Source organism: Scardinius erythrophthalmus, assembly GCF_964197995.2.
Source record: "Scardinius erythrophthalmus genome assembly, chromosome: 14".
Classification (NCBI taxonomy): Eukaryota; Metazoa; Chordata; class Actinopteri; order Cypriniformes; family Leuciscidae; genus Scardinius; species Scardinius erythrophthalmus.
The window spans coordinates 35,032,071-35,041,082 of NC_138234.1; positions in this window are offsets into that span (position 1 = coordinate 35,032,071).

Below are 9,012 nucleotides of genomic sequence, written 5' to 3' on the forward strand. Positions count from 1 at the left end.
TATTATTATTTTTATTAAAATATATATATATAAAAAAACTTTGCAGGATTTACGATATTATAATACTTTGTATTGTATTACCTTATAATACTCAAATAGCAAACAACTAGTTGTTAATGCTGCTGAGATTAACAATCTCTCTCTATTTTTTCCCTCTTTTTGAACATTGTAAAAAAAACACTACTGTGAAGTTTTTCTTTGTGAAAGCTGCCGTTGACGAGTGGCAGCAATGTTTGTACTAACTAGACTGTTTTGAAAGATATTAAACTGTCTGAAAACAAAACAGGGTACATTTCCTATATAATAAAGAGTATAAACTATATAATCGCATCTTAGTAAGATATAAGTGAACATTTGAACGGCTTAAATTATTATTATTATTATTTTACATTTGTATCATTAGATGTTTAAAGGTAGGCTACCATATTGTCAAAATTTCCTGTTTTTTTTTTTTTTTCCATAATGTAAAAGAAATTGATGCACGTCAACTTACTGTATCAGTAGGAAAGCAATAGTACTTACTGCATTAAAAAACAGTTAAGTGTTTCAAAATCAGTGTATAACTAGCTATTAATGTACATATTTTGGAATTTGACCCCAAAAAAAGTCTGAGTTTGTTTACAGACAGTTTAAATTAGCGTTAACGTTAAATCTGCGTGCAGCATTGATGTATAATAGTAACGCCGAAAGTAAGGAGGTGGTTGTTTGTCTCCTGTCGTCGCCGATTCGGGGTCTGAGTCCGCCTCGAACATATAAGGCCGGATAACATTTCCCTCAGCAATGTCCATCATTACAGGTGTTTTATTTACCTTACTTGTGAGCATCACCACAGCAGGCTACAGCATACATGTGCATACCCTGTGGTTGGCCTGGCCGTGCGTCACTCAGAAAACAACAGGCCAATCAGAAGAGAGAATATTAATTAGACAGGCCAAAACCAACCTGTTCTTGGCAGAGATGTGAATATATATATAAAATTAATATTTAATTTATTTAAATATTAATATATATATATATATATATATTTATATATATTAAAAACTTAAAATATCAAAGTTAGCTATTAAAAAGCATTCAAACAGTTCCCCTCAGGATATTTTTCAATAAATAACTAGCTTTGTAATTAATGATAAGCTGAAGTCTTGGGTAAACAGTCCTCCTGAGTCCTGACCTTTGACCAGCCATGACTATTTGCAGTCTTCTTCATTGCAAAGGATGATAAAGTTATGGTAATCAGTCTATGTGCATGATCATTGTAAATTTATTGTCATTTAATCTGACATGTAACATCATGTTTACCTGGTCGTTGCTAACTAACAATATCAAATGCATTAAAACATACATAATCTGTTGGTGATTTTAACAAAAGCACTAATCACTATTCAACTGACCAATAAAGCTGCTGTAAAATACTGCTGTAAGGAGTTATAGGAGTAATAAATTTGAGTAAAAATTAATTAGAGTTCTGAATCTGATCAGTCATATGGCATTCATGGCTCAGGAAACTGACTCACGAAATGAAATCTAAAACCTGTTTTGTTTTGTTTTTCAGCAGAAAGAATGAAACATTTATTTTATTTACTATAATGTCTGTATATTTCATTAAATATTAATCTTAAAATACAGAAAAATGTACTACATAAATGTAAGTTGTTCTTATTTTAGAGCTTTGGCCATGATCACATTCACCTGTATGTCTTTACCTTGTTTAGCTCTCCCCATATAAGCCTGGTTTTCACGTGCATTCCCTGCGAAGTCTTGTTAGTTGTGTTTACACTTCATCTCTGAGCGTTTTCCTCTTTTTTCCATGTTCCTGGTTCTTGATATCTGCCTGTGTCCTGGTTTTCCCGTTCCTGTCTCACCCTCAGGATTAGTTTGTTTGATTGGACTGATTTACTGTGCTCTGACTTGGGATTACCCTTTCAATAAACTGCATTTGGGTCCTCAACCTTTGTGTCTCAGAGCAGTTCGTGACAGTTTTCAATAAAACAAAATATATTTATTCACTGTACATTTTTTTTTTCTTACTTGTTCTTCCAACAATTTCACTGGTCCCTCTTAAAATATTGCTAGAAGTGTTTGTCTTCATCAATATATATATATATATATATATATATATATATATATATATATATATATATATATATATATATATATATATATAGATGTTCACAAAGTATTTTATTTACATTGTCTGTACAAAAAGAAAATATGAAACAAGCTTTAAATTTATAAACACTTTTGCTGGAAAAGAATGTAGCTTTTAACACATTTGTTTCGAAGACTATAGCTAACATTATCTTTGTGACAAATCAGACTGTAATCAATAAACCTTAAAGGAACACTCCACCATTTTTTTAAATAGGGCTTATTCACCGTCTTTCCTACATTTAGATAGGTGGGCAAATGCATTTTTGTCTCAGTTCATGCATTGTTTTGGTTTGGCAGCGCCGCCGATAGCTTAGCTTAGCATAATGAATGGAATCCTTTGTTGCCAGCTAGCATGTCCTGAGTAAAAGTGATCAAAAAAATCCTGCGTATTCACAACGAGTACAAATAGCGATGCAGATTAACACTAGGCGATTTCCTAGGCAGATATTGACTTGGGACTATATTAGGGGGAAGCACAGGCGAAGCACTGCTACTTGGGCGCTGCTACTTTTTGATCACTTTTACTCAGGACATGCTAGCTGGCAACAAAGGATTCCATTCATTATGCTAAGCTAAGCTAGCGGTGGCGCTGCCAAACTAAAACAGTGCATGCACTGAGACAAAAATGTGTTTGCCCGCCTATCTATATAATTTTTTATTTTTTTTTCTTATCTGACTGAAACGTGGCAGTCATGTGTTTTGAAACTGCATCCACTAGTTTTTATAAGTCAGACCAGGTTTGCATATGACTAAAATATGTTGCAGGTCAGGATGACTATTCAAATATTTTCAGTATGAGGAAACATCATGTAAATCCCATCAGGGTCATTCCATGTGAACTTAACCAGAGGTCAAACACAAGAAGTGTGTATCCCCATTTTTGAACTGTCACCGTTGAATTATAATGCAACAAAGATTTCTAAAGTCAACTTATTTAACTACCAATCTCTGTGTAAAAAATAAAAGAATCAAATGACAGAAGTGAAAACTGTCATTTTGACCCCCTCCACAAAATAGTGAATGACTCAGTAAATATATACATCTGTGGCATTTAATATTTTGGCTTTCATATTTATAATTTGATTTATGTCAAATCAAAAAATTTGAGCCGGGGAAGTTTCTGAAATTTGGTTGTGATCCATCAATCATTCTTGGTATACCGACACGCCATCTCGTTATTTAAGATGAGATTGAAAAGCAAGTTTTTGAATTAGTAAATGTGAGGAGAAAATGACTGATACTTATTTTATCTGAAATGATCTTCTCATAACAGCTTGTTTATTTAGGTTTCTTGAAATTTGAAAAATGAAGTGCCAAGTGGTTTCAAACATTTAAAAAATGAGAAGCATTGACTTGATGGGTTCAGATCGTTATCAAGTGTGACTTCTCAACATATACTAACTTCCTCCTAATAGATACATGTAAATGCACACGTCTGCAGTGTTTTAGTGTTAAGGTTAGAATTAAGATTAAAATGAGTACAGTAAGTAGCAACATTTGTATTGGCCAGAGTATAATCAAAGTTTTTAAAATATATTTATAATTTATTTAAAATATATCGCATTACTCATAAATAAGCTTTAGATTTTCCGATAGCACATTAAAAAGTCAGATGAGGATTAAATGAATAATGCAAATTGATGTGGCTAGAAACAGTATAGGAGGAACTCATAGAAACTGAATGGGGGGAAATGGCAGCTGGAGAAAAGGTTTTATTGATATTTCACATTATGTTATAGAAACACATAAAATTTGAGTTACACACTGAAAATATATCTATAAAAATGTCATTAAAAATAAACATTTATGAGCAGGAAATTTATTTCTTTGACCTGTTTATTATAAGTTCTGGCAGCAAAACAGTTTCAATGTCAGATCCTTTGGGCCAACAATTTTCTATGTTTCTTCACAGTAATCCTGATGGTCCCATTAATGTTGGCTGAGAAAGTCTTGGCAAACTGAAATGAAAATTGACAAATTTATATGCATGTTAGGAACAACACATTCCAGATCCCAGTTTTATGGCAGGGCCCATCTTGTACTGCCACAGTGGAGAACGGTTTGCTACATTTCGATTGGATCTTGGTAGATTAGCACCAAAAAAATTCCAACACCATCTGATAAGGATGCTAGGACTTCCTCAAGCATGGGAAGGACAGGACTTCTCGTTGGTCCACAGGCAGTTTATGCCCTGAACCCAACTTGACTAATCTCAAAGCAAGGGCTGCACGATTAATCGCAATAGAACGCGATTTGTCAAAGGCTGCGATTATCTTATGCGCAGCTTGTCAGTGGAGTGCAGGTGATCGGTAGTAAATACTGCCCCATCTGAACGCCAGAGGGCGCTCTCACGCAAACACGATAAATATGCAGTACAATGTGCATCATTTCAGGAAATCCCTATCGTTGTAGCTGAATAAACAGAAGATTGAAGCGCTTTGATTAAACATGACTTATAAATACACGACTGCCTTATTCTGTTTAAGAAGCACATCATCTCACAGAAGGAGGAGCTCAACTGTCGTTATGAAGTGAGTTTGGAGTAAATGCATGTTATTAAATGTTGTCTGTTGTTGGACGAGGTTCATAAATGCTTCTCATGTTTTGGAAAGATGTTTGACGCATGTTGTTTTGTTACAAGTGACTCAAACTCATAGTGCTTTCAGATGGAGCAGAGTTTACAGAGCCGTACATCAGTGACTAGCTGCGCATAAAAAAAAAAAATGGCAGCCTTTGTGATTTTAAAATCACGATAAGCCATCTCGACTTAAGTGCGATTACATGTAGATTGCGATTAATCGTTCAGCCCTACTAAACTGCAACTTTTTGTATTAGTTAATCTCTATTTGTTTAGAACATTGCCAAAGGTATTCTGGTGGTGGTTTGGAAAGTGAGAAATGCATTGATAAAACGTACTCGGTTACTAACGCAACCTTGGTTCGATGAGATAACGGGAACGAGTACTGCGTTGCTAGACGCAACGGGAAAAATCCTTTTTCTCCGATTACTGAAGATGCATGCGTGAAACTGCATGAGCCTATGGTGAGAAAGGCTGGGGCAATCCATTTATATAAGAGGGCGTTCTGTGATAGGGAATTAGGTTAATTCAACTGAAGCGAGTAAGTTCCCTTTCGTTACGGTTCACTCGTACTGCGTCGCTAAATGCAATGGGAACCAAGTCCAATCACGCCGTGCTTAGATCTGCGAAATGACAATTGTTCTGGGGCCCTGGCCCAGGGTGCATGAATAAGGGCCCAAGGGTGCCAAGGCTAAGATAGGACGGTATAACAGACCAAACACAATGGACTCAGACTACATGTCAGAGTCTCATGGAGTGTTCTAGTGGGTTGAACTCACTTAGAGGTCGAAGCCCAGCTTACACAGACAGGAGCCGTGCTTGTAGCCCAGGGTCATCCAGGTTATAGAATCTGGCCAATGTGGACAGCGAGGACCAGCCGGCCACCGCACAAGTGTCGCCAATGGACACTCCGCGGGACCATACCCAGGATGAGGCCATGCCTCTGGTGGAGTGCACTTTTAATCCAATGGGGCACTGTAGACCCATTGAAGCATAGCCCAACGCAATCATATCCACTATCCAGTGGGACAGTCTTTGCTTTGAAACCGCATGCCCTTTGGTGTGGCCAACAAAGCACACAAAGAGCTGCTCTGACTGCCTGAATGGGGCAGAGCGCTCAATATATACTCTTAAGGCACGAACAGGGCACAGGAATTTCCTCATTACTGATTCTAGTTAATTCACTTGAAGTGCCAAGTGGTTTCAAACATTTAAAAAATGAGAAGCATTGACTTAATGGGTTCAGATTGTTATCAAGTGTGACTTCTCAACATATACTAACTTCCTCCTAATAGATAAATGTAAATGCACACGTCTGGAGTACGTTTTAGTGTTAAGGTTTGAATTAAGTGCAATGGGAACCCAGTCCAATCGCGCCATGCTTAGAACTGCGAAACGACAATTGTTTTTGGGGCCCTGGCCCAGGGCGCATGAATAAGGGCCCAAGGGTGCCAAGGCTAAGATTGCATTTAACATAGTGAGAGCCTCCGTGTTCAATGAACGTGGCTTGTGGGGACGGGCACGGCAGAGATGCAGCATTTTGAAACAAACGCCGGCGGAAAATTACTCTTTTAGAGAAATAAGCTCTGTTATACTCACCCGATAGTTGCAGGGGAGGAGCGTCATTCTCATCCGCCTGTTTATATAGAGGGATAGCCCCGCCCATTTCGGCGGGCTTTCTGACCATAGGTTCATGCAGCTTATTCTAGAATCTTCAGTAATTGGAGAAAAGGTAGTTTTCTCATTGCGTCTAACGACGCAGTACGAGCGAACCGTATCAAACGGGAACTTTAAAGACACTGCTCTAACTGTGTGCTTTAGATCAGTGTTTCCCAACCCTGTTCCTGGAGGTACACCAGCACTACACATTTCCCAACTCTTCCTAATCAAACACACCTGATCCAACTCATCTGCTCTTTAATAGAGACTCCAAGACCAGAAATAGAAAGGAGACATCCAAAATGTGAAGTGCTGGTGTGCCTCCAGGAACAGGGTTGGGAAACACTGATCCTAAAGCACACAGTTAGAGCAGTGTCTTTAAAGTATTAAACCGTCAAACATTTCAATTTCACTGAGTATTTAAAGTTTGTTAACTTTCTCTGCTGATTTCTAAAAATTCGTATTTTAGGTCTGCTGACAGTGGATCTTGACATTTGTCTGACCGTGGTATAAGTTTCACAGTTTGTTGATCTTTCATTTAACAAAAACCTGGCTTGGTAAAAAGTTTGGGTTTTGAGAGATCTCTTTCTATTCCAACCATAATGCAAAGTCTGCCCAACGTTGGAGTTTGATGTAAAGACAACATTAGGTTTTGACATCAGATCAAAATAAATTTTTAACCAAACTTTGACATCTGCCCAACATTGGACATTGACGTCACACAAAAATTAGATTTAGACGTCAACGCAATTTTCACTTTCAACCAATATTTGACATCTGTCCAAAGTTGGCGCTTGACGTCAAACAAATGTTGGGTTTACTTGCCAACCGGGTTTTCATTCTTAACCAAAATTTTTTCACAGCACATATGGTATTTACATATCCATCTAAACGTAGCTCTCAGCAGCGTGAACAGTGTAAGGCTATTCGTTAACAGTACATCACTGCAAATGTATTTCCAATTTCTTTTTACTTCTAAGCAAAGAACGAAAAAGAACTTTGTTGTGACTATATTGGGGTTTTGAATCACGTTCAGTCTCTTGTAAATTATGTGTGCAGGAGTGTGAGCAATAAGTTGCTGGGTGCAGTTCACTTAACGGCCACCAGTGCGCTAATAACAAGGGGTTTCTGAATTCTACATAACCCCTTTAAAAGAGAGAGTTAAAGGGGTGGTTCAGAATTTTGGACATCGGACCTCATTTACAAGTTAGCATGTGTGTTATTTATCAGTGGAGACAGTTTTCAAAAATGTTCACCCAGTCCTTCCAGTTGCATAGTTCACCGGTGCTAGGCTAGCGTGAGTCAACGGTATCTGTTAGCCTGCCATTAAAAACAGTTTTACCCACTCCACAGTACACCAAAAGCAAATAAATTATAACGCCAGACTACCGATGTAAATGTCTGTTGAGAGAATAATGTTAAAAATCAAACTACCCTTTCATTGCATTGCAATAGTTATACTTTGTTCCCTGTATTTATTAGCACAGTCTACAGCAGCGGCGGAGTGATATTAAGTTACCTAGGGAACCGAAAGAGCCGGTCCACATGACAATCACACAAGTGTATTTACCTGCCGCTGACACTCATCACTACAGCAGAAGCAGAGTATATTTCACGAAGAAATCAACAAGACATAGGACTATGGCCACGTTTGAAAGCCATGGCAATGTTTCGGACTTTGGAGACGATGCAGACGAGGAATGTGTGTTATTCAACGAACCGTAACTTACATGTATGAGCCGGAATACACAGACTAATCGAGATGGATGCTAAAAGGGCAGAAAGAGAAAGAATGTCTGTCTGTAGAGACAACAGCAGCTGGAGATGCCGTAGAGAACCGGGAGAGAACATCGGGAGACTGGTGGTGCCAGTGCAGAAAATGTATAGCTACATATAGCTATCTAGACGTCCCGACTGTAGTCCGCTTCTGTTCTGTCTTTACTTTCGGCACAGTACTACTAACCGGAGCCAAGTAAAATTCCGCCGCTGCTGAGAAACTAGTTCCTGTAAATGTTATGCGATCATTGAGATGCAAGAGTAGTTTGATTTCTAACATTATTCTCTCAACAGACATTTACATCGATGGTCTGGCGTTATAATTTATTTGCTTTTGGTGTACTGTGGAGTGGGTAAAACTGTTTTAATGGCAGGCTAGCAGTTACCGTTGACTCGCGCTAGCCTAGCACCGGCGAACTATGCAACTGGAAGGACTGGGTGAAATTTTTTGAAAACTGTCTCCACTGATAAATAACACACAGGCTAACTTGTAAATGAGGTCCGATGTCCAAAATCCTGAACCACCCCTTTAAGGGGTTATGAGAATTGTTGTTTCCTTCATGGCATGAATACAATACATTTCGATTGTAATTGCTTGCTGGATATATTTTTGCTCTTAATAAAAAAAAATTAACTCAACAGAAAGTTTTTTTTTTTTAATTAGACTGAATAGTTAAAAGACAAAATATTAGCTTACCTTGTCAATATATGTAATGATCTCATCATCGCTCAGCTCAACAAAGGATCTCATTTTAAAAGTTGCATAAGCAAATGCTGTCATATCTATAAAATTCACATTAGATTCATATCAGCATAGATGAATACAATTGTAATAAGAAAATCTTGGT